Source organism: Eleutherodactylus coqui, chromosome 2 (assembly GCF_035609145.1).
Source record: "Eleutherodactylus coqui strain aEleCoq1 chromosome 2, aEleCoq1.hap1, whole genome shotgun sequence".
In the NCBI taxonomy this organism is placed as follows: domain Eukaryota; kingdom Metazoa; phylum Chordata; class Amphibia; order Anura; family Eleutherodactylidae; genus Eleutherodactylus; species Eleutherodactylus coqui.
The window spans coordinates 23,575,505-23,601,337 of NC_089838.1; positions in this window are offsets into that span (position 1 = coordinate 23,575,505).

The window sequence follows — 25,833 nt, forward strand, 5'->3', positions numbered from 1 at the left end:
TTACCTGCTCCGTTGCTGGCGTCCTCGTCTCCATGGTGCCATCTAATTTCAGCGTCTAATCGCCCGATTAGACTCGCTTGCGCAGTCCGGTCTTCTCCCTGGTGAATGGGGCCGCTCATGCCGGAGAGCTGGTCCTCGTAGCTCCGCCCCGTCACGTGTGCCGATTCCAGCCAATCAGAAGGCTGGAATCGGCAATGAACCGCACAGAGCCCACGGTGCACCATGGGAGAAGACCCGCGGTGCATCATGGGTGAAGATCCCGGTGGCCATCTTGCTAAGGTAAGGAAGAAGTCGCCGCAGCGCGGGGATTCGGGTAAGTACTACACTTTTTTTTTTTTAACACATGCATTGGGTTTGTCTCGCGCCGAACGGGGGGCCTATTGAAGAAAAAAAAAAACCGTTTCGGCGCGGGACAACCCCTTTAATAAAACATAGTTTTGTGTTGAACCTTTGTGTTTTGTATTGCATTGTAAAAAATACATTATACACTGCAGTATCAGAAACACCTCCTACTCGTTCCTCTCCCTCAGCAGATATTGCAATATTGGAGGCCCTCCTATCTTGGGTGACGCTCCTACCCCTACCTCTCATGCGGCCAGTAGCCCTACCACGACCCCTGGAATGCTGGGGAGAGCCCCTATGGCTCACTTCAGTCTTGGACTATTCGCAATTAGAAAAGTTTTCTTCTTTAGGTTTCAGACCTATAGCTGGATCTTAGTTCATATGCCCAAAGCTCCCTAAAGTATTGACAACAGGGCTACTGATTACATATAAAAGAGGATGTAATCAGAGGGATCGTCTGTTTCACAGCCATTTGTGCCCCAGTACCAACCTCAACTTGTAGTTACATTGAAACTAGCTGAATGGTACCTACAGATTGTTCAGGTTGTAGAACATACAAATCTGTCCAGAGGAGCGCTCACTGTGAAAGCAGATCTACTACGTTAGTAGGGGATATACTAACAGGGAACTATCAATTGTCATTCTCAGAACAAAGTGTAGTTGGCAACGTGCCCGTGCCCGTTGAGTTATGTAAGCAAGACAATTCAGAAGACGCCTCTTGGCTCACGTTGGAAATATTCTGCGGAAGTAACATACATCCCCGTTTATGTATATGAGAGATTTTCACAATAATGACTCAAATTTGCTGAATTGATTAAACCTAATGGCCGCCAGGGCAATGTAGTGAGGAACCTTTTCCATTTTTGGTCTAATTCTTCACCTATAGTTCGGAGTGGAGGCGGGGTGGTTTTTAACTCTGCTTTACTTTCACTTCAGGGTTAGGCTTTTCTACTGCCAATTGGCTTTTCTTTAGGGATCATGTCTTTGATTTTTATCAAAAAAAAGGTCTTTTCTTTTGGATTAGAAACATTGAATATTATCTATTAGGAAAGAAATGTACTTTATTTCTGGAGTTTAGGGGAGAATCTGGGCGATTTAATGTCAATTTGCAACTCTTTGGAATCGCCTAAGTTTCTTCCTGTTACCCAGCTTCCTTGGAATTGTCATCTTAGGATTCAGGACAACATGGGGAAAATTTAGATACCTTTGTAGATTTTTTTTTGTTTATTGTCAGCTTGTCATTTTAACTAGTTTATTAAGGCCAACTTCACACGGCTGTGACGGGCTCCGCCGTGGAATTCCGCGGCGGAGCCCATCACTGCGCCCCCCCAGAGACCCCAATACTTACCTCCGGATACGGCGTCCTACGTCCCGCAAGACGCTTCAACACGCATGCGCAACAGAGCTCGTGATGCTCCGCAGCGTCATGTGACATGCCGGCAGCGTCATATGACACGCCCACAGTGTCACATGACGCAAGGGCCGCATCATATGACGCGGCCGGAAGTAGGCGGGGAAGCGGTTTCACGCTATCTTCCTCTGTGCTAAAGCGGAAGATAGCGTGACCCACGGCTTCCATTGACTGCAATGGAAGCTGTACGCCTGCGGCAAATAGAGCATGCCGCAGGTGAGGATGGGAGATTTTATGGTGCGGAATTCCGCATTGTAAGCATTGTGCAATAGGTTCAATAGCTGCGGGCAACGCAACAGATTTACGCCGCGTATTACGCGGCAGAAATCCGTCCGTGGGAAGGAGCCCTAAATGTTAAGTTTTAAAGGTTCTACAGCAATTGCCATCAATTTCTGAATGAATTTTTTTTTTAATGAAATGGATAAATGTCTCCCTTCCACCTTCTGATATGTGCTCTATGCTCTGTTGTGAATAAAGTTTGGTTATATGAGATTTCCAAATAATTGCTTTTTTTTAAAAACAGTTTACAAAGCGTCCCAACTTTTTTGGAATTGGGGTTGTACATTGCATACTATCGAAAGACAGTCTTGGGAACCAAAGTATAAATCAATATGGGAGAAGGTACCATATGATAATAAATTACAGGAATAAGGGGCGTCATGCAGGTGGTTTTAACGCCACAATTCTTGCAACAAAGAAGAAGCGTCCAAGTCTGACGAATTGGAGTTGCTTGAGTGAGGCGATCCTGTATCAAGTTCAGAACAAGGTTAAAGTCCCCTATAGGTATTACTGGTGCCTGTTCAAGCATAAGCACTTGGGCAAACACATCATTAAGGATCTGAAGGTCTGCAAGAGGTGGTAAATAGATATTGACTAATGTAAGGAGATGGCAATGAAAGGTTCCCTGAAGAATAAGACATCTGCCCGCAGGGTCAATAGGAATTTGCTTAAAACTAAAATGGCCAACTTGGCCACCAGGATGGTAACCCTTCTGGTGTAGTAAGTGGTGTGATAAGCAAAGCCAACAAAGGCTCGCATGAGTGCCAATACCTTAGAGCCCTGCAGATACGACTCCTGGAACAACAAAACATGGGGCAAAAAATTTAGGAAAATGAAATACAATATATAAATTTAGAACTTAGGTCCCTGATGTTCCAGGAGACCAGTTTGAGTTGGATATCAGCCTTGGCCACAGATAAAGATATAAGAAGAGTGAGAGACCCACATAACACTATAACACTATCTATAAAAGTAGTCACGCTGAAGAGAAAGAACACCAATTAGAAACAATTGGACAAAGCGTTTCAAACAACAATCCTCCCCTCCCTACCAATCCACTCCAATACTGCACAGGTTTGAGTCCCATAACTTTTGCAACAGTGGGGGGTGTAAGACCTGCCACCAAGAGAACAGTAGTAGAAAAATAAAAGGAAAAGGCAACAGCAAAATATGAGGAGACAGAAATTGGCACCATGGAGGTACTGACAGTCATAGAAAACAAATATATATGGAACATTAAACATAAGGCAATGGTTAGAGGAGTTAGTTACCCCAGAAGAGCCTCCGGATGAGCTAAAGCACACCAAAGAGGCCCATCGAGGGAAGTCACTTAAGTTCCACAGTGGCCAAATCAAAAACAGAAATCAATGCTGTTTCAGCCAGGTAATCACATCCTCTGGTTAATCGAAAAAATAAAAGCGGTTGTACTTTACAGCTTTAGATTTGGCAGGCTAAAGCATAGCATAAGTGATTTACTTGGAACGCAGCAATCTGTTCATTTCAGCAAACCTCCAGTGAGAAGTCTGGGAATTTTCACACCTCTTGCGCTCCAACTCTCAGAGGCTCCCAGTGATAGTTAAGTTCGAGGACCTTATCTCTGCCCCAGCAGTTCAGCAATTTGGCAATAAAGGTATATGAAGGAGTTTCCAATGGTGGGGCTCATGCAGGAATACGGTGGACCCACAGGAGAGGCGAGAAGAGTCAGAGTTATACACCTCTTTAAGGGACAATTCCAAGAAATCACAAGGACCTTTCCCCTTGGCGCCCTCCAGTCGGCCTATAAGCCTAATGTTACATCTGCACAGGCGGTTCTCCAGATTGTCTCCACCAGCAGCAGAAGAAGCTAGACAGAGTCCAGAGTTTATACCTGAGCCCTAAGTGGCATGGTAGCATTCTCCAGTTCAAAGACATGGGTCTCCATTAGAGATGAGCGAATGTACTCGTTTAGGGCGATTTCGCACTCGAGCACCGCTTTTTTCGAGTAACTGACTACTCGGGCGAAAAGATTCGGGGGCGCCGGGGGTGAGCGGGGCGTTGCAGAGGGGAGTGGGGGGTTGAGAGAGAGAGAGCTCCCCCCTGTTCCCCACTGCTACCCCCCGCTCCACCACGCCCGAATCTTTTCGCCCCAGTAGTCAGTTACTCAAAAAAAGCCGTGCTCGATTGCGAAATCGCCCTAAACGAGTACGTTCGCTCATCTCTAGTCTCTATCTTATAGTACGATTCCGCAGAGACTGGACATCTGTACGTAGCAGACTGAAGTCTGACTGTAAAGCGTCAGTCTTTTCATTAAGTACTGAGCGGCACTCCGCTATTACATCCATAGTAGTCGGGCTGGTCACAGAAGGTGCAGATGGAGCCACAGACTCAGCAAGAGAACCCTGTCAGTCGATAGATACAGTGGGTTGAGAGTCTGCCACAGCACTGGATCATGCAAATGGCTATTGTTTAGGTCATGTTGGAGCTGTAGTTTCACATGGGAAATGTTTCTATAGCGCACTTTAACCTGAGTTGGCAATTAGTATATTTGATTATTAGAGTGAAAATAATTTTCCACGGTGCATTAAACTGTGGGGCTTTTTCAGGCTATAACCCCTTAAAGACCAGCGATTTTACCCATGTGTTGGTTTTATGGCCCTATTTTTTTTCCTAGCATGCCGAATTTTATTTTCCATATTCGGGCGCTTGGTCCTTAATGCGTTAAAGAAAGGCCTGCCCCTCCAAGCGATCCCCTGAATATTATTTTGAATATTCCCATGAAATGATGAATCATAGAATGGTAGAGTTGGAAGGGACCTCCAGGGTCATCGGGTCCAACCCCCTGCTCAGTGTAGGATTCACAAAATCATCCCAGACAGATATTTGTCCAGCCTTTGTTTGAAAACTTCCATCGAAGGAGAACTCACCACCTCCCGTGGCAACCTGTTCCACTCATTGATCACCCTCACTGTCAGAAAGTTTTTTCTAATATCTAATTTGTGTCTCCTCTCTTTCAGTTTCATCCCATTGCTTCTAGTCTTTCCTTGTGCAAATGGGAATAGGACTGATCCCTCTGCACTGTGACAGCCCTTCAGATATTTGTAGACAGCTATTAAGTCTCCTCTCAGCCTTCTTTTTGCAAGCTAAACACTCCCAGATCCTTTAACCGTTCTTCATAGGACATGATTTGCAGACCGCTCACCATCCTGGTAGCTCTTCTCTGAACTTGCTCCAGTTTGTCTATGTCTTTTTTAAATCGGGCTGCCCAAAACTGGACACAGTATTCCAGGTGAGCTTTGACTAAGGAGGAGTAGAGGGGATAATTACCTCACACGATCTAGACTCTATGCTTCTCTTAATACATCCCAAGATTGTGTTTGCCTTTTGGCTGCTGCATCACATTGTTGACTCATGTTCAGTCTATGATCTATTAGTGACATGCTTATGACCGGTCTCCTCAACCAGAGCCATAACTTAAAGCTCCTGGGTTGCATTTCAAAAACTGTAACAGGGTCCCCAACTATAATACTTTATTCATAGTACTGGGTTTCCTGTATGGAGAAGAGAGGCCTTATGGGCCCCCTAAGGCTCCTGGGCCAGGGTGCAACCGTATCCCCTATAGTTATCCCAGTGCTGCCTATTTGGTCCCACCTACAACATGGGGCCACTTCGTAATTGTTTTACCAGGCCCACTTTAGGTTCCCAATCCACCCTTTGACACATTGGTCTGCATACTAGTTCTATATGTAAAGCAGTAGCATATTTTTTTAATGAAGATTATTGCATTAGAACATGAAAATGTAGCTGGAAAAAAATGTGTAAAATGCACTTTGCATGAACTCACAGCCTTATGTAAGACAGCAAGAGAAGAACTTAATACAAACACGCTTATATTTACTCTTTGCAGACAGCGCAGTTCTGCAACAGCAGGTTCAGTAGCTGCCACATTTGTTTTACGTCCTCTAAATTTACAATAAATACTTTGTATGTGGACTTCGGTACTAGAGATGAGCGAGTATACTCGCTAAGGCACATTACTCAATCGAGTAGTGCCTTAGCCGAGTATCTCCCCGCTCGTCTCTAAAGATTCAGGGGGTTGGCGGGGGGCGAGGAGCGGCGGGGGAGAGCGGGGAGGAACGGAGGGGAGATCTCTCTCTCCCCCCCCCTCCCCGGCGGCCCCCGAATCTTTAGAGACGAGTGGGGAGATACTCGGCTAAAGCACTACTCGCTCGAGTAAAGTACCAAGTGCCTTAGCGAGTATACTCGTTTATCTCTATTCGGTACAGTATAGTCTTCACGGGACGATTAGCGTTAAAAAAAAAATCGTTCAAACGAGCAAAAATACCGATTTCCAAACATCCCCAGGCCTGCAGATGAAACAAACATGGCAAATGGCCAAGCAAGCCTTTGAATCATGACTACACAAGCGCGAAACATTAAAACAATCCTACAAAGATAGCCCACATATTCAAATTTGGTCACAAAGCTGGAAAGCTGATGGCGAGGCTAGCAAAAGGCCCTTATAATGCACTGCCCATACTGTGCCTAAAAGATAATATGGGAAGACTTCAAAATCACCCCAACGTAATCACGGATATATTCTGTAATCATTATGCCCAACTTTACTTGGAAAATCCTGAAAATCCAGATATTACGGCATTTCTTCCTCCCGATAATTCAATACCTTCACTGATAGAAAAGGAGAGAGAACTACTAAACTCCCCTACATCACAAACTGAGGTAGGGGAAGCAATACACAACCTGAAATCCCATAAAGCGCCAGGCCCTGATGGCTATTCGGGAGAATTCTTTAAAATTCTGAAAGACCACATCATCCCCATACTAGAAAAACCTTGTAACAGAGACACACAAAATATGCCTATCCCCCCAGAGATGGACACTGCATACATTAAACTGCTCCCCCAACCTGACAAAGACCTTACTAATCCATCAGCATACTGTCCGATATCCCTCATAAAAATATTGTCTAATATCATGGCGGACCGATTGGCCACTATCCTCCTGAGCCTAATCTCAGCCCTACAGACAGGGTTTGTGAAAGGTAGGTTAGCAGTGGTAAATGTTCACAAAATACTGTCGGTTCCCGACAAAATAAAACTCCGTCCCCAGCTGCACCCATCCCCAGCGATATAAACTGTAGACGCTGAAAAAGTTTTCGCTAATATCTCACCCTCGGGAAGGTCTTGCCCAGGATGAGATTTGCGGGAACCTTTTGTACCTATATATGGTTCGGCTGCCGGCGCGGGTGACAGGTGAGTTCCGGCAGTGAGCAGGGGGAGCGGGGGGGGGGAGAGAGGGAGAGAGAGATCTCCCCTCCGTTCCTCCCCGCTCTTCCCCGCCCGCCGCCGGCAGCCGAACCTTTTCTCTCGAGCGGGCAGGTACTCGCTAAGGGCAATGCTCGCTCGAGCAACTGCCCTTAGCGAGTATGCTCGCTCATCACTACTGCTGATGTTTTGCTGGCCCTGGCCAAGGGTTTTCGCTATCTTGGATTCCTTTGGCAAACAGTCGGGATTTAAAATCAATGTATCAAAATGCAATACTGGATATATCACCCCGGACAAATTCAAAACTGAAGGGCATGATACATACCAAAAACTTCCCATTACTGTAGCTAAATCATCAATCAAATACTTGGGAATACACATAGGGAAAAACTCAGAATCAATACACACACTTAACTACACTGCTTTACTATTTCAAACCATTAAGGAGCTGCATAAAATGGAATAATCTACCGCTATTTTTCCTGGGTCGTTGCCAGCTTTCCTAAACTCTTATGCCCCCTCGAAAAGTTCCTTTTAGTTATGAAGTGTAAAGACATTAGGAAGCTCCATGCAGCTTACTGCTCATTTATATGGAACAATAGGCGCCTGAGAAACTGATGCTCCCAAAGGATAGAAGCGGTATTGAATTTCCTAATGTAAAGACCTATTACCTGGCTAGTTTATTCCGACACTCCCTGGACCGGCTCTAGTGAACTAATTATTTTTCACATTTTTCCTTGGAGGCAGACCTTCTTTGGCCATGGGTTCTAAGTGATCTTCTGCACACTAGTTTCTCAAATCTTCCACCTTTGGTCAGACAATCACTTCCTGCTAAAGACACAATTGCAACCTGGAAGATTGTGATAAAGGCGTATAGACTAACCCTTTAAAATTTCTAAGCACATGAAGATATGGAGATACTCAGAATTCAAAGAAGGGCGGGAAAGCAAATTATTTACACAATGGCAAATCAAAGGTCTAGAGACTGTCCAACATATATCACATCCACAGGAGCCTAGGCTACAAACTTTCCCATAACTCCAAGAAGCCTTTGAGCTGTCCAACACACACTTCCTCTCTTATGCACAACTAAGTGGGTTCACCAACTTACGACAAATTGATAAAGAACCTATCTCTAACCTGCTAGACCTCTTAATCACCTCCCCCTCAAAAAAAAAAACCTACTTCTCCAGTTTGTATTGAGTCTTCATGTTAAACCTTGCGGCATTCGATGGCTCATCGATATTTAAAAAATGGTCGGAGGAAATGAACAACAATGCGCAAAGCCATTTCCTATGAAAGATGGAAGGAAACTCAGTTTAAAATCATACATAAGGCCATATGTGGTTTTGATATCCTACCACATCCCAATGCTCTGACCAGTCTGCTGGCATGTCCGAAAAGTAACAAGTTTTGGAATTAGCGGCTGTAGCCATTGTGCTAACAGGCAACATTTGCCTACTATAAGAGTATCATGGATCAAATGTCTTGATTGTCGTTCAGCAGGGAGAAAATGGAATATAAAGACCTGGGGTGTCAATGGTAGTAAGATTTTTTGAAATTGTGTATTAGGAGTCTTATCTCTATCCAATATCTTTGAATAGAGATAAGACTCCTAATACACAATTTCGAAAAAATTTTACTACCATTGACACCCCAGGTCTTTATATTCCATTTTCTCCCTGCTGAACGACAATCAAGACATTTGATCCATGCTACTCTTATACTAAGCAAATGTTGCCTGTTAGCACAATGGCTACAGCCGCTAACTCCAAAACTCACAGATATAACACACCAACTCAAACAATTTTTGTGTATGGAAAGATTGGAATTAGATCATAGGGTGAAGTCACGGGCTTCAGGCTTTTTTTTTTTTTTTTAATTGTGTGCATTCATTGAAGAATTTTTCACCATAAGAGATCGTAGAATGTATGAAGCCATTCAAGGATATCTCATGGTACCTTATACTGCATGACGCCGTAGATTAAGAATAGACTAAGAGAGGGGAGAAGAAAATCAACGAATAGCAATAGATAGCTTACTGGAGGTTGTGATTAGAGATGAGCGAGCATACTTGCTAAGGGCAATTACTCGAGCAAGCATTGCCCTTAGCGAGTACCTTATCTACCCGCTCGAGAGAAAAGGTTCGTCTGCCGGCGCGGGGGAGCGGTGAGTTGCGGCAGTGAGCAGGGTGAGCGGGAAGGGGGAGAGAGGGAGAGAGAGATCTCCCCTCCTTTCCTCCCCGCCCTCCCCCGCCGCCGGCAGCGGAACCTTTTCTCTAGGTCTCTAGGTCACAAACATATCTGTTGCCAGTCCCCAAACTAAACCTGGATTCATTGCTGAAGACAACCCGGTTCCACTGTGTAGGAGTCCAGTTTTGTTGTTCATAACACCACTGTAAACAGAGCCGATGGTGGGTGTCAGAGGCAGTACACGTAATGGGCGTGTGAGACCAAATGTCCTTCAGCTGGGTGCCTGGCAATGGTTCCAACAGACACATGGACCTGTAACGATGGCGCCACGTGTCTTTGGATGGCGAACAACAAAACAGTTGAAGCTGCTTGTGCTTGTCGGATAATCAGATGATCCTTTCTACTGGTGGTCTGTCGAGGGCATCCTAAGCCCGGTTGCCTTGTGTGCCTCACACATCCACAGTCTGGTTAGAATGTCCCAAATGAGGGACAATTCCTCGATACGACCACCTCTCAAACTTTGATAACTGAGCAAAATCTCACTTGCATAGTAGAGGCGTCTAGTGCTCAACAAGCTCTACACAAGCGGAAGAAGAGGTCACTACACACAAGGGGCCTCCGAGAGCCTCTTATAGGCCAAGGGGGGAACCAGTTTTATGGCCTCATGAGGAAAAACTGTTCATCTAATCACCGCAACTCTAATCATTTGCATATCTGCCCGAGATATAACTGCATGCCGAGTTTTGTAGCAAAATCACCTGGCTACCTGCGGCCACCTTTAGAGGTGGCTGAAGAGCTTATTGTATACAGTTTATACTTTTGTCAATATAATAAAATAGTGCTCAGATGCATGTGACCATTGTGGACATTCCCCGGCCTCATACGGCTGAGGCGGTCACGTGTCATCACAGAACTGTGCGGTGGGGGCAGACCCAGCAGCCCATGCCTCCAAAAGTCAGTCTCCGTAGCAGCTGCTATGGCTGCTACAGGGTAGTAATGCCCCTGACAACTGCTGTGACCATAGTTCTGGTGTAGGGGAAAAGTGTCACTCTTCGTTTTTATTCAGTCGCTGATCCAACAAACTAAGTTACAATTACTAGTAGGGAGAAGAACACAAAAAATCTTTATATGTTAGATGCTGAGTTATGTTTAGGGCTGCCAACTGGCTGGTGCCAGTATTTATTTTTTACTGGTCCTATTAAATATTAATTGTTAGCTGTGAGCACACACCACAAAGTCCTTTACCTCACTCTGTAGCTCCAGTCCAGCCTCTGCCGATTATCAGAGACTCTGACCTCTGGTGCCTCCATTGGCATCTGGGCTGCATACAGGACATGCAGTAATGCAGATCCTGGTGGGAGGTGTTAGAGGTCAGAGTTTCTAATAATCAGTGGTTGCGGAACTAGAGCCACAGAGTGAGTTAAAGTACTTAGGTGGCACTATTACTACTAGGGCCAGTAAAGGGGCACTATTACTACTAGGGCCAGTAAAAGGGCACTATAACTACTAGGGACACTACATGGGCATACAATTACTAGAGGGGCCGCTGACAGGGGGCACTATAACTACTAGAGCTACTGTGAGGGGGGAAAGATTACTAAAGGGGTCACTGAGAGGGAGCATGATTACTACAGGGGCCACTGGGAAGGGACACAATTACCATACAGGCCACTGAAAGGGATTATAATTACTATAGGGAGCACTGAAAGAGAGCATAATTACTATAGGGGCCATACAGCCCTAAGCTCTCATTCACGACCTGAAGGTTGCGGGTTCAATCCCTGCATGGTTCAGGTAGCCGACTCAAGGTTGACTCAGCCTTCCATCCTTCTGTGGTCAGTAAAATGAGTACCCAGCTTGGTGGGGGGTAAAAGATGACTGAAAGGCAATGGCAAACCACCCCGCATAAACAATCAGCCAAGAAAACGTCACGATGTGACATCACCCTAAGAGTCAGTCGTGACTCAGTGCTTTACCTTACCCACTGAGAGCGAGCATAATTGCTATAGGGGCCACTGAGAGAGGGAACTTTTACTTTTGGGGGCCACTGAAAGGGAGCACGATTACTACAGAGACCATTAAGTGGGGGGTGCGATGATTACTGGGTCACTGGAATAATGGAGGTGAAATCCTATGTCATGATAAGTCACACCTCTAAAACACGCTACTTTTACCTTGGGTGACATCACTAAAAAAGGTACATTTCCTCGTGGATAGACCCTGTGTGATGTCACATGGGTCCCCTATTACCTAGGGTACATCATGCACCTCTATATTCTCCCCTAGAGAATATTGTAATGGATTGTACAAATTTGGAGATTCAGAACCTTCATGTTACCCCTATGGTAACCACATTTGATCTACTCAGCGACTTAACCCATTCCTTCCTAGATGGACTATTCTGTAGCCACAAGTAACCGCAGCTTTTTTTTAATCCAACTTTTATTCCAAGCCTAGGGGACCGGTGGTGTGACATGGCAGGCTAGGGTTTGCCAGTGCTGATTATATCGTATTGCTTGGTATTGCGGTCATGTAGATGCGAGAGTACAAGCATTTCAGTCCAGTGTAATAGACCTTTGTCATGCAAGATGATGCGTCTCTGGATTTCTATGCCACAATTACAAATTCCATCGTGGGGTGCTTTAAGGTAACAGTAACCCAGCTCAACGGTCTCTTGGTTACGGAGACCATCAGACTTTCTGAGCATCGGCAATAGACTTTACTAGTTTGCCTGTTAGTAATTACAGAGGAGAGGATTGTTTCCATTGTGTTACTCTGCTCTAAAATAACAAAAAAAACTCCAATAAACATAAACTCTTAATCCAAAATAGGAATAATGTCTTAATATATATTTATGGCAGATCAGGGCTTTGTTTTTCTAATACAGAGCTCCAAATCCCCTGGGCATGATAGAAATTCACTTTAAGCACATAGGAAATGTCTTTGTTTTTGCCTCGTTGCGTTGCTTTGTTTTATTTTTCTTTTTGTTGTTGACGCAGCTGTATAAGGTATCATTTCGAATTGCCACTTTATTAGAGACGCCACTCGTTTTTTACAATTGGAGCTCCCCTGTATGGAAATAAGACTTGTGTCTCAGGAGTGCAGCTTAAAATTACTGTTATTTCCATCACGAATATGTACAGCTCTGTGCAAATGTTTTAGGCAGGTGAGGGGAAAATGCTGCAAAAGTAGAAGTGACAGTCACTATTGTACCGCTCTGCAGCCAATTATTTCAAATGAAGACTCATCGGTCCAAAGTACCTGCTGCCATTTTCTTGCACCCCAGTTCTTATATTTCCGTGCATAATTGAGTTATTTGGCCTTGTTTCTAAGTTGAAGGCCGCCTGCAGACAGGCGGGTCGGATCCGGCAGCGAGAATTCTCGCGCGGGACCCGACCCGAGCGCCTGCAGGGACTAGCGCGTACTCACCCACGTCCGCCGACACCGGCTGTTTGATGTGCCGGCTTGCAATCAATCCCGCCGCGGAATTTTCACTCGTGTGCAGGGGGCCTAAGGTATAACTTTTTTTGCCACAATTCTTCCATGAAGACCATTTCTCCGAGCAGTAGCTTGGCATGGTTTGCCAGCTCTGACATTGCTGGACATCTTCCGATTTTATAGGGAAGTAAGGGTAGTTCCTCACCGCCGATGGAAAAAGCAGATTTATGAAACCAATGATTCTCAATGGTTTATTTCTAGAGATGAGTGAGTATACTCGCTAAAGGCAATTGCTTGAGCGAGCATTGCCCTTAGCGAGTACCTGCCCGCTCGAGACAGAAGGTTCGGGTGCCGGCGCGGGGGAGCCGTGAGTAGCGGCAGTCAGCAGGAGGGAGCGGGGGGGAGAGAGGGAGAGAGAGATCTCCCCTCCGTTCTGCCCCGCTCTCCCCCGCAGCTCCCTGCTGGCACCCGAACCTTCCGTCTCGAGCGGGGGAGATACTCGCTAAAGGCAATGCTCGCTCGAGCAACTGCCTTTAGCGAGTATACTCGCTCATCTATATTTATTTCCCATCTGCAAAATTTTCAGTGATGCGATGTTGCAAGAATGAAAAAAATCGCCGCATGCTGTATCTTTCTGCAATGTGTGATATTTTATCTCCCATGTTTTCCTATGGAGCCTCCTTTTTATCGCAGCACACAAACTTGCGTTGCGATTTTAACATAAGAAAGTCCTTATGACCTTCGTGATAAAAAAAATTGGGCGATTTTATCCCAGGCGCCAGTGATGCGATGCGAGATTATTCTAAATAGAGAAGCATCGCTGACAAAGATGCAATTTTGCCGCGATTTTCATAAACAGGAGTAAATGTAAAAAAATAACCTTTATAAGCTTGATAAAGGCCTATCTTAGGCCGAAACGTAGCTTGTCTACTATTTTAAAGATGACCATGCAGGAATAAAGATTTTTTTTTTACATTTACTCCTGTTTATGCTGCCACTTCTATTCATTGTTGCTGGACTATATTGGGCCTCCAGGCTCTGCCCAATTTTTTGCGGCTTGCATTTCTTCCACCTCACTCTAAGGCCTCATGTCCACGGGTAAATTAATATTTAAAATCTGCAGCGTTTTTCCCGCACGCGGATCCGCGCGCCCATAGGGATGCATTGGAAACCCGCAGGTAGTTAAATACCTGCGGATGTCATTTTTCCCGTCAGGCGCGGATCCGCGTGCGGGAAAAAAAATGGACATGCTCCATTTTAGTGCAGGTCTCCCGCGGGGATGGCTCCTGCAGGCTTCTATTGAGGCCTATGGAAGCCGTCCGGATCCACGGGAGACCCGTACCAGAATTAAACTCACCTGCTCCAGACGATGCGGTTCTTCCCTTCTTCGCGGCCGGATCTTCTTTCTTCGGCCTGGCAGATGTGCCCAGCGCATGCACGTGGCACGCTGCCGGCGTGTCGAGCACATCCGCCGGGCCGAAGAAAAAAGATATGGCCACGAAGGAAGGAACATCCGCGTCGTCCGGAGCAGGTGAGTTTATTCTGATTTTTTAGCCCCATGTCTGCGGGGCAGGAGGGACCCGCTGCGGATTCTACCTGAAGAATCCGCGGCGGGCCTGATTTTCCCCGTGGACATGAGGCCTAAGGAGGAACTTTGTGAGTGCTGCTGTGTACCTTTTCTTTACTGTGACATGAAACTGTCTTCCACAACCTCACCTTTGTACAACTGTAACTAGAATAACGGATGCTGTTTTGCAGGTAAAGGGTGGTCACGCCATATATAGATTTGATTTAGATTTCTCTTTCGTTCATCCATTTTGCATTTTTTAATTGACAAAAATCAATAAAAATAAACACTTCGATTTTTGAAAGCATTCTTACCTTGCAGCATTTTTTCCACACCTGCCTAAAACTTTTGCACAGTACTATATAACAAATGCATAGCATATGCCATAAATGTGTGATAGATGAAGGTCCCACCTCAAGGACCTGGACTTATGTCAAGAACAGGGTTCTCTTGACTCTCGTCTTGCTTGACGAGGCGGCTACACACTTGCTTGGCTGTTTCTGTAATTCCGATGGAAAAGAATAGAGAAAGCTACATCTCTATACTTTCTCCACCTGAATGTAGTGACCACTTCCTCGAATTGGATGGAGGTTGAGGGACCTCCATTCTTGACATGGGTGCGGGTGCCAGAGACAAACATTTCATCTTACTGGTCAGTATGGTCATTTTTCAACAACGAGAGGAAAGCGATCCAGTGATGTTTGGCCACATTTCCAGATCTCACTTGAGTCAGTGATCTTCTCACCAATAGCGGAGGTTAGCGTAACATGACTGTACAAGCCAGATTCAGCGCAACGTCAAAGAATGATCCACAGGGCTATACGTGAGAGCTTTATCTGTGTAATGAGACGTTATCGGTTACTGTGAATTACGGAGTACATGACAGTGTTTTTATCAAGGTCTGGTGTGATATTTATAAATTCTCCGTTGTAGTTCTGACCAAATCCTCAGGAATGTTAACAGTTTCCACGTTTTTTCAGCATGAGATTTTTCGTTGCTGAGCTGGGAAGCACGTTTTGTTCTACGGGCACTTCACAGTGTCAAGTAAAGTGATCCCAATAATTATAGAGAGTGCAACCACATTTTTTTTTTACTGGTGCAACACATGAAAAAAAATAAAGAAACTTAAAAAATTGGACTGTCGTTTTGTGTGTACAGCTCCTGTGCAGACCTGTGTGTCTCTATGGTTACACAACACAGACAAACTTGTGTAGTTTGATCCTGTAGTTATGATCCTCTTCTATCTGTCCTCTCTTCTGCTGTCTGTAGGATAGCAAGAAAATGGGACAGAGAAAGTACAGTGACATGACTACCAGATCTGGGTCTGTTACTACCCATACTATACTGGATGGCTACTTTATTAGAGACCGCCATCTCGTAGTCTGTTGGACCTCCTTTGGCCTTCAGAATCGCAGCAGTTTGTTGTGACATAGCTTCCACTAGGCATTCAAAACAATCTGCAGAAATATTGTCCCGTATGGACAGGAAGCTTCTTATAGTTGCTGCAGAGTAAATGGAGGTGCTGACATGTTCAGACCAGCTGACAGGAAGGGTTCATCGGTTCATGCTGCTGATGCGAAATTCTGACCTCCCATGGTGCAAGAAAAATCTGAATTCAACTGACTAGGAGATGTTTTTCCACTGCTCAAATCTTTGCACTTTTTGTCCGCTGGAGTCTTGTCTTTCTGTTTCTCTTAGACAACGATGGCGCTGGAACTTGTCATCTGCTGTTATGGTCCATCCATGGTAAGAAATGACAAACTGTGCATCCGGACACATTAGTTGGAGTACGGTACAAAGGTCAAGCTGTATAGTGGCTGAATCAGTGTGACTGCAGGGGGCGGTCGATTGCGGCTAGCAGGAACTGCAGTCGGTAGGTCAGGGAGCATGTTATCAGGCAGAGTACAGAGGGTTTTGGTTTAGGAGATGTGGTATGCCTCCCTGAAGAGGTGCAAATTCTTGGGCGCATTGCTGACCATATTGGTTGATATTTGGAGCCCTGAATCACACAAACCTCAATACGACTTAAAAAAACTTAGTAAGAAGTAACAGGACCACACATATTGTTAATGCCACTGATTTAATAGAAATATAAAAAAACCTATCTCCCCAACACTGTCCGGCGGATGTTGTGCTTCTAGCAACGGGTAAACACAAAGGTTTAGTGGCTATGTCCCCAGGACGTTATGTTTCTTAGTGTTATGATTATCCTTTAGAAATCCTGTTTTTAAGGTTTGTTGCTCCCAGATGGCGATGGGAAACAGAAAAGAGTCACAATGTTCTCCTGTCAACTAACCTCAGTGACCCATCAGTCATTCTGACATAGACATCCATGTTCTTCTCAGAGACTCTTCAAGAACTCGCGTCGAACATAATGCCCCAATTATGACTAATGGTTAATAATGCCAGACATTATATTTATCTTCTATAGACAGTATACAAAAATGCAAGAAGGAAGCTTTCTGGCACAGACTAGGGTTTTAATTTCATAAGAGCTGGAATTCTGTGAGGTTCTTGACCAGAACATCTGCTCCTAAAGTACATCTCAAGATAACTTCTGCTGACTAGACAACATAACCTTGACAAGTATCCAACTAGGGACAGAGACTGAGATGAAGTGTACATATTGGCATATATCATCATATCTCCATCATATGCATCGTATCACTATTCTTGGTCAGTGTTTTTCTACTACACATGAACATTTGGATTCTTTCTCACTTCTTTCAAGATTGCATATTTTGCCCTTGGAGTGATCTTAGCAAGTTGCCTGCTTCTAGGAAGAGCAGCAACAGTCCCAATTTTTCACCATGGGTAGATTATTTGTCTAACTGCGGATTGATGTACACTCAGGTCTTTATCCATGCTTTTCCAAGTTCCATGCTTCTCTAGAACATATCTTCTGTGTGTTCTGAAAGTTGTTTTCAGCAAGGCATGCTTCAAACCATTCTTTCTTGAGAAAAGCTGATTCGTCAGTAACCAAGCTTTGAGTGCCTTTACATAATGGGCAAAGCACCAGTGAAACCAACACTTCCAATTTCATCCCCTTAACCGAAACTCGTTTTGCCAAGTAGCTTTTGTAGAAGTCATTAACACATAGGTTCACTTACTTTTTCATCGTGCACTGTGGATAACTGCTCAGTGTGTTCAATAAAATACAGGAATAGTACAACTGTTTATATGTTATTAGTTAGACTGTGTTTGTCTATAATTGTGACTTGATCATAATCAGACTACATTTTTTTACTACTGTATACTGTATACACTAACATGCTAAATGTTATGGGATAGGAACTAATATCATGTAGGACCTTCTCTAGCCTAGCAAACAACTTGGTGTGGCACCAATTCCACAAGTGGATTGAAGACGTCTAGAAGGATGTTGGGCCATGAGGCTTGGATAGCCACCCACATCTCTGTGGTATTTGTAGGTGTTGGATCTTTGGTGCGAATGGACCTCGCCACCTCTTCTTTTCCATAAAAGTGCAATTGGGCTCATGTCAAGTAACATGCAGGCAACACCATTCACAGGAACACTTCAGAATGCTCCTCAAACCAATTCTGGACAATCTAGGCACAATGGCACGTTGTATTACCCTGCTGGAATATTCCATCATTGTGGTGATACGTGAAGTACTTGAAGAGCTGCAAATGGTCATCAGGCATTGAAATGTATCGGAGACCAGTTAATGAAGTGTTTAGGTGTACCACTGGACCCAACACATGCTATGAGCACATACCCCACACCAGTATGGAATCAACACCAGCCTGTGCAGTCTGTTATTGACAACTGGAGTCCATAGCTTCATGGGGTCTGCACCAAAGGACCAAGTCTCATTAGACCACGCCACATGGTCCAGTTAGCAACCTCAGGAGCCCAAGTGGGGTGTTGTGTCTGATGTTGTGGTATTAACAGAGGCTCTCTGGTAGGTCTTTTGCTCCCATATCCCATGAAGCTAAAGAATACTGAACTGACCTATGTGATATGAATGTCTCCCGCACTGAATGTGGAAGTGATTTCTGCTGGAGTTGCTTGACTGTTCACTTGCAAAATTCTAGACAGATGCTGCTGGTCATGACCATTAAATGGGTTGTGCCAAGTTATAAAGTTATCGATTGGACCCCACAATCATAGCGTTATCCATAATCCTGTGCATAGGGAATACCTTTATAACTTTGCACAATCCCTTTAAGCAGCCGTGGACAGCCACTGCGCAGTCCACTGTAAGTAGTAATGCCTTCTAAGATATAATCCTGGTACACACGATACTACAGATCGAAGAAATATTAAAGAGACTCTTTCAGCTACTTTTAGCCCTATAAGTTAAGCTCATAGGTTCAAAGTAGCTAACCTGCTGAGTTTGGGGATGTAAGTTTTAGGCCGTATCCACACGGGCGACGCAATTGCGCAGTGAGAAAAATCGCAGCGATATTGCAACGGTTGTCCATGCGATATCACTGTGTTTTCTCGCAGTGATAATGCGATTTTATGTCACTACAAAGTCGCGCGTGGTACTATAAAGTCACACAACTTTGTAGCACCATGTGCAAGAATTTTCGGGGGTGGAGTGAAGGCTTGAAATATAAGTCCTACCCTGAAAATAAGTCCTAGCTGCAGTAAAAAAAAAATGTATACATTACCTGAGAGCTGCTGTCTTCTCCAGCGTGTCTTCTTCCCTGAAGCTTCCCAGCACTAGCTTGAAGTCTTCTGCCAGCCCTTCCTAGATTGCAAGATCAAAATCCCCGCCTCCAGGAAGGGCTGGCTGTGACTGGTTCATCCATGTGGATGCGGCCTAATACTTGCCTTCCCCATCATTTTCCCGGTGTGAGCTCTGAAAGTCACCGCTGAAATCATTGAGCGGCGCTGCAAAGTAGTCCACCCGTTCGAGTTTTACATTTTTCAGAAATGGAATACCCCATCCATCTGGCACCCGCTATCTTGCTTCGTTCAAACACCAGTAATTCAGGTCACTTTACCATGAGCACAAGGTCCAGTGTTCACCCTCTCTCATAAGACGACTTATTCAGGTGAGGCTGTTCCCAAGCTGTCATCTGAGGTCACGCCACTTCATACTGCTACCCCAGGACTTTTGGTATGTGTGTGTATACATACACACTTATATACACAGTATTGTGCAAACATTTAAGGCAGGTATGGGAAAAATGCTGCAAAGGAAAAATGTTTTCAAAAATAGAAGCATTAATAGTTTATTTTTGTCAATTAACAAAATGCAAAGTGACTGAACAAAAGAGAAATTCAAATCAAATCAATGTTTTGCACAGTACTGTATATATATATATTGTGGCAAGGTATGCATGGGGGGCAAGGTTGGCAAAGACACACAATTGCTCTTTTAGTCCATATAAAAGTCCAATCAGTTTATTTCTCCTGATTTTTTAGCCAAAAAGGAAAGCCCAGTGGAAGCCGCAAACACTTGCCCATCATGGCGCCAACTAGAAAGTAGGTTTTCATCAACTTCTAACATAATTTTCAGCAAAACAGCAGCAGTCCACAATGGTAGATACCATACCCAACCGGGTGTCAGTCTAGGGGCGTCCTTCCCTGTCAGACTTGTGGTATTACAGCTTGGTCCGCACCAGACCCCAGGCTTGCAGCCCTCTCAGCTCCTACCCACGGAGTAGCTCCCAGCTGCAATGTGGCTGGAGGTTTTAACTCCTCCAACCACACCTATACAGCTGTCATTTCTAATCGGCACTTAGTATGATTGTTCTCAAGCCCCCTACTGGCTATTCTGTGTAGTTCTGCAGCCCCTTGCAGGGGATCTCCTTTACTGCATTACCACAATACAATACTTAAAGAAATACCGCAACAGAAACAAAGATTTTTAACTAGACACTGATAAGGGAGTTGAGGGTTCCTGCTCTTCCCCTAGAGTCCTGTCATCAGTTGAGCTAAACATAGCAAGAAAAATAAGCAAGCAAAGCATAATCAGATGAAGCAGATTGTAATAATCAGCAAATAATAACAAAGGGAAATCAGAAATCAATAGATCGCTTAGTTTCGGTCAGTCCTTAACCCTTTCCAATCCACTGTCTGACGTCTAAAGACATTCTGATTGAAGACTGTGAAGTTTCTGATGTCGGAAGTCGTCCGGCAGGGTATTTTTGCTGCATATTACTGGCCGCTCTGTTATCGTGGGCCTCTTCAACATGTCCAGTACTGCAGTACTGGCTCTAGCCAGCAGATGGCGCCATTGTATAATGGCAGAAAGAGAAAACCCCCTAGGAAACCCTGAATCCAAAATTGGATTGCAAAGGATTAAAGTTGCATGCACAAATAACCCAAGAAGTCAATGAGAGTAGCGATATCTAGATGCAATCAAACTTCCAAACCTCCTACTCTCCCTCCACCTAGTACCCTCTTAAAATGCCCTTATCATTCCCTATTTTAGCTGATTTTGCCTTACATGGTAAACTATGGAGATGACAAATCGAGGGCTTGTAAAACAATGATGGCCTCGTTTACATGACTGATCAATCATAAGTTTGCATGATTAAACAATGGTGATCAAGTTGGTCTGATTAAACAATAATCAGTGGTGCATGCTAAAGGGCTGCTTCACACGAGCGTATGTGTTTTTACGTTTTCCGGGATGCGCCATGAATTTGCATGAATGGCTGATTTTCCATGATCAAGTAACAAGCTTAATTAGCGTTTTCTCATCCATACACACGGCTGGGTGCAATGGTTTAGCGAAAAAATACGACGCAGCCCGGAAATCCCTCGCTGGGCATAAATCCTCGGAACGACTTCAAATGCCTACATAGAGGTACCTGTAAGCTTTTCCCTGCGTTGGACGCTGCTAAATTGCCTCCCCCTCCCTTTTTCCAGCTCCCATAGGAGTCTATGAGAGCCGCCAGCCTATATCAGTGGAAAGATAGAACCAGAACTATCTTTTTACCCAGCGTATAATAGCGGACACGGATTTCGGTCGCATATGTTCTATTTTTTACAGTGCAACGTTTTTACGTGCCACATGTTCGCCAGTGTGAGTGAATGCATTGGAAACCAATGCCTCAGATGGTCGCGTATATTGGCCAGTCGCGAAAACACACCTACATACCTGAATATATATGTTCGTGGGAATAAAGTCTAAAGAAGGTTTTTTCCACAACTTAAAGGGGTTGTCCCGCGAAAGCAAGTGGGGTATACACTTCTGTATGGCCATATTAATGCACTTTGTAATGTACATTGTGCATTAAATATGAGCCAAACAGAAGTTATTCACTTACCTGCTCCGTTGCTAGCGTCCTCGTCTCCATGGTGCCGTCTAATTTCAGCGTCTAATCGCCCGATTAGACGCGCTTGCGCAGTCCAGTCTTCTCCCTTCCGAATGGGGCCGCTCGTGCCGGAGAGCTGCTCCTTGTAGCTCTGCCCCGTCACGTGTGCCGATTCCAGCCAATCAGGAGGCTGGAATCGGCAATGGAGCGCACAGAGCCCACGGTGCACCATGGGAGAAGACCCGCGGTGCATCGTGGGTGAAGATCCCGGCGGCCATCTTACTAAGGTAAGTAAGAAGTCGCGGGAGCGCGGGGATTCGGGTAAGTACTGGACGTTTTTTTTTTTTTAACCCCTGCATCGGGTTTGTCTCGCACCGAACGGGGGGCCTATTGAATAAAAAAAAAAACCCGTTTCGGCGCGGGACAACCCCTTTAAGGCCTCAATCGCACGAGCGTGTGTGTTTTCACGCTGGCCGCATGCGGCCGAAAATCGCAACGACGGAGAGAAGCCCCGTGATTAATTAGCGTATATTCATCCATTCACACGGGCGTTTCACATGAAAAAACGTGGAAATCCCTTGGTCTGCAGAAATCCTTGGAATGACTGCTAATGCTTAGGCCTCCTGCACACGGGCGTATTCGCATTGCGGAGTCCACGACGGGCATCCGCCTCCGGACTCCACAGCAGATACAGCCCATAGTATTCAATGGCACAATGCCATTTCATCTTCACGAGCCGAAAACGACTGCGATTTTCCGCTCGCAGGGAATAAATTGCAGCATGCTGCGATTTGGTGCGGGTTACGCACGGCCGGCTTCCATTGAAGTCAATGGAAGCCGGCCGTCCTGCGGCACTTCCGCAGCAAGCACTGCGGAATTAGCGTAGGATCCGCGTCACTCCAGAGCGCCGGCGGCTACTGCGCATGTGTGACAGAGTGAAGCCCGGCACATTCGCAGCGCTGTACAGAGCCACCGGACAGGTATGCAGGGGGCACCGGGACAAACTCTGCTACGTGAATCCCGCATGTGGGGTCCGTCCCGCCTGCGTGCAGGCCGCCTTAAAGAGAGCGAGCTATAATCATTTCCCAGAGCTGGACGCTGCTAAACTCTCTACCCCTCCCTTTTTTCTCAGCTCCCATAGAAATCTACGGGAGCCTCCAGCGTATCTTGGCAAAAGATAGGGCAAGACCTAACTTTTGACGCGCCATATAAAATCAGTCGCTGTTTTCAGTCGCCGATGTCCTATTTTTCCCAAGGCGATTTTTTTTACGCGCCCAACATCATTCATCTGAATGAATACGCTGGAATTCAATGCTTCAGATGGGCGCGATTTCTGGACGCAACTACAAAAGCTACATATATATATATATATATATATATATATATATATATATATATATATATATATATATACGGTGGTGAGCATAAGGCCCCAGATTGCCTCACAACCTCTCTGTCCTTCCTGATTGCTGCCGATCAGGACATGTGACTGCTGCAGTGAATAAGTGGTCACAGCAGTGACCTTCTCTAGCCAGTGATTGGCTACAGCAGTCACATGTCCCGGTCAGCAGCAACCAGGAAGGACAGAGAGGTTATGAAGCAATTTTAAGTAATGGGAAAACCCCTTTAAGAAGTGTTTTCAAGTTCGCATGATTAAACAATAGCCTTGCCTTAAATGATAAAATATCAAGATGACAAATGGTGACTGAGTATGTGTGATTAAACATTCAGGATTCATTTTGCATGATTAAACAATAAACAATGGTGATTTGCAAACAATGATGTTTAACCCCTTAAGGCTACAGAACATACATTTACTTCCTGCAGGTTCGCGGAATGTATGGAGGGGCATCACAGCCATTAACAGCGGCATTTAGATGCCCCAATCAATGTTCGGGGCTCCTGAGCGGCCACCTGCGATGAGTTCGCATCAGATTGCCTGTCAGATCGCGGTACAATGTAATGTTATGGCATTACATCACACTGCAGCAACGATCGCAAGTTCTTGTCCCCTATGGAGACTAAAATAAGCTGTAAAAAGTAGTTTTAAAAAGTTCTATTTGTTATTAAAATAAATAAAACACAATAAAAGTATAAGAAAAAACTTTTGCCATATTTATAATAATAGAATCTAAATTTTAAAAAAAACATACACTGTATATGATATCACTTCAACCGCAAAAGTCTGATCTATCGAAGTAACGCATGATTTACCTCGCACGGCGAACAGCGACAGAAAAAACAACAACTCCAGAATTGCTCTTTTTTGGTCACCCTGTCTCCAAGAAAAAATGTAATAAAAAGCGACCAAAAAGTCGTATGTACTCCAAAATGGCACCAATAGGAACTACAGGACGCCCCGCAAAAAAATGAGCGCTCGAACAGCTATGTCAACGGAAAAGAAGATGGCGGCAAAAAATAATTTGAAATACATAAAATATCTTTGGAAAAAAATAAAAGTAGTACAGCAAAAAACAAACTGTATAAGTTTGGTATCGCAGTAATCGTGCTGACCCATAGAATATAGTTATCATGTCATTTTTCTTGCAGTGTGTACGCACCCAAAGATGGCAGAATTTTGTTTTTTTTCCATTTCACTCCACTTAGAATTTTTTTAGGTTTTTCAGTAATTATATGGTACATTAAGTAGTACCATTAAAAACACAACTCATCCCGCAAAAAACGAGCCCTCAGACAGCTACGTCAATGGATAAATAAAGGAGTTATGATTTCTTAAAAAGCGGAGGAAAAAATGAAAATGGAAGAAAAAAAAGGGCCGTGCCCTTAAGGGGTTAAGGAACTCCCATGAGCTCTTGGTCTGTTTTTGATAACAGTTAACCATTAATTAGAGTGTTGAAACGATAAAAAATGAATTCTTACTTACAGAAGTCTGAGGGCTCCAACCTAGTAGCGATAGGTTTTCTTGTGACCAATGATATTCAATGGTTTCGTACTCATTTGCGTTGTGTGCACTCAAGCCTCGCAGCGTTAAGAAAAACCTGCGCTGTCGCCTATTGCTTTCAATGGGGCCAGCAGCAGCGCTGGTCCCATTGAAAACATTGTGAGTACATTGCACTCCACTGACACAGTTGTGACAGCTATGGCAGGGAATTCCTTCATTTATGCGGGAACCACGGGGATGAAGGAATCCACTGCCACAGCTGTGGCAGAGGTCCGTGATGCTATCCCATTGCTTTCAAAGGGGCCAGCACTGCTGCGCCCCTTTGAAAGCAATGGGTTGCAGGTAGAGATGAGCGAACGTACTCGTAATCAGTACTTACGCACCCGAGTACCGCCATTTTCGAGTACTTCAGTACTCGCGCGTAAAGATTCGGGGGGCGCCGGGGGGCGGGGAGAGGCGCGGCGGTGCGGGGGGTAGCAGCGGGGAACAGGGGGGAGCCCTCTCTCTCTCCCTCTCCCCCCCACTCCCCGCCGCAACCCCCCGCGCCGCCACGGCGCCCCCCCCCCGAATTTTTTCGCCCGAGTACGGAAGTACTCGAAAATCGCGGTATTCGGGCGAAAAAGGGGCGGGGCCGAGCACGTTCGCTCATCTCTAGTTGCAGGCAACCCCCACAGCGATGATTTTCGGAGAAGAATTATGGCTAGCTGTAAGAAATTTTTTTTTTAATTACCTAGAAGAGCCGTCCGGCTCTTCTCTCTAGCCCCGGGAGTTGTCTTCTGTGTTTTTGGGGTTGGGGATTGAAAAATCCCTGCCTCCATGACGCGCTACCTGTGATTGGCTGAGCGCTGTGACCAATCAGAGGCAGCACTCAGCCGTCATTGAATGACAGCTGTAGCGCTGCCTGTAATTGGTCGCAGTGCTCAGCCAATCACAGGCAGTGCATTGCAAGAAAACCTATTGTTAGTGGATTGGAGCCCTAATGGTACATTCACATGTAGCGGGAATGCTGCAGATTTTCCAGCAGTGCAAAGTCCGCTGCAAAATCCTCAGCATTTCCACATCCAAAACCATGAGTGAACCAGCTAACAATAACGCCATTCGCTGGTTCAAATGTCCTTCATTTTAGACCTACATCAATTAGTCGGGAGTTGAGAACAGATAGAAAGAGGGTCTCAGTTTCCATCATGGGCTGCAAAGGG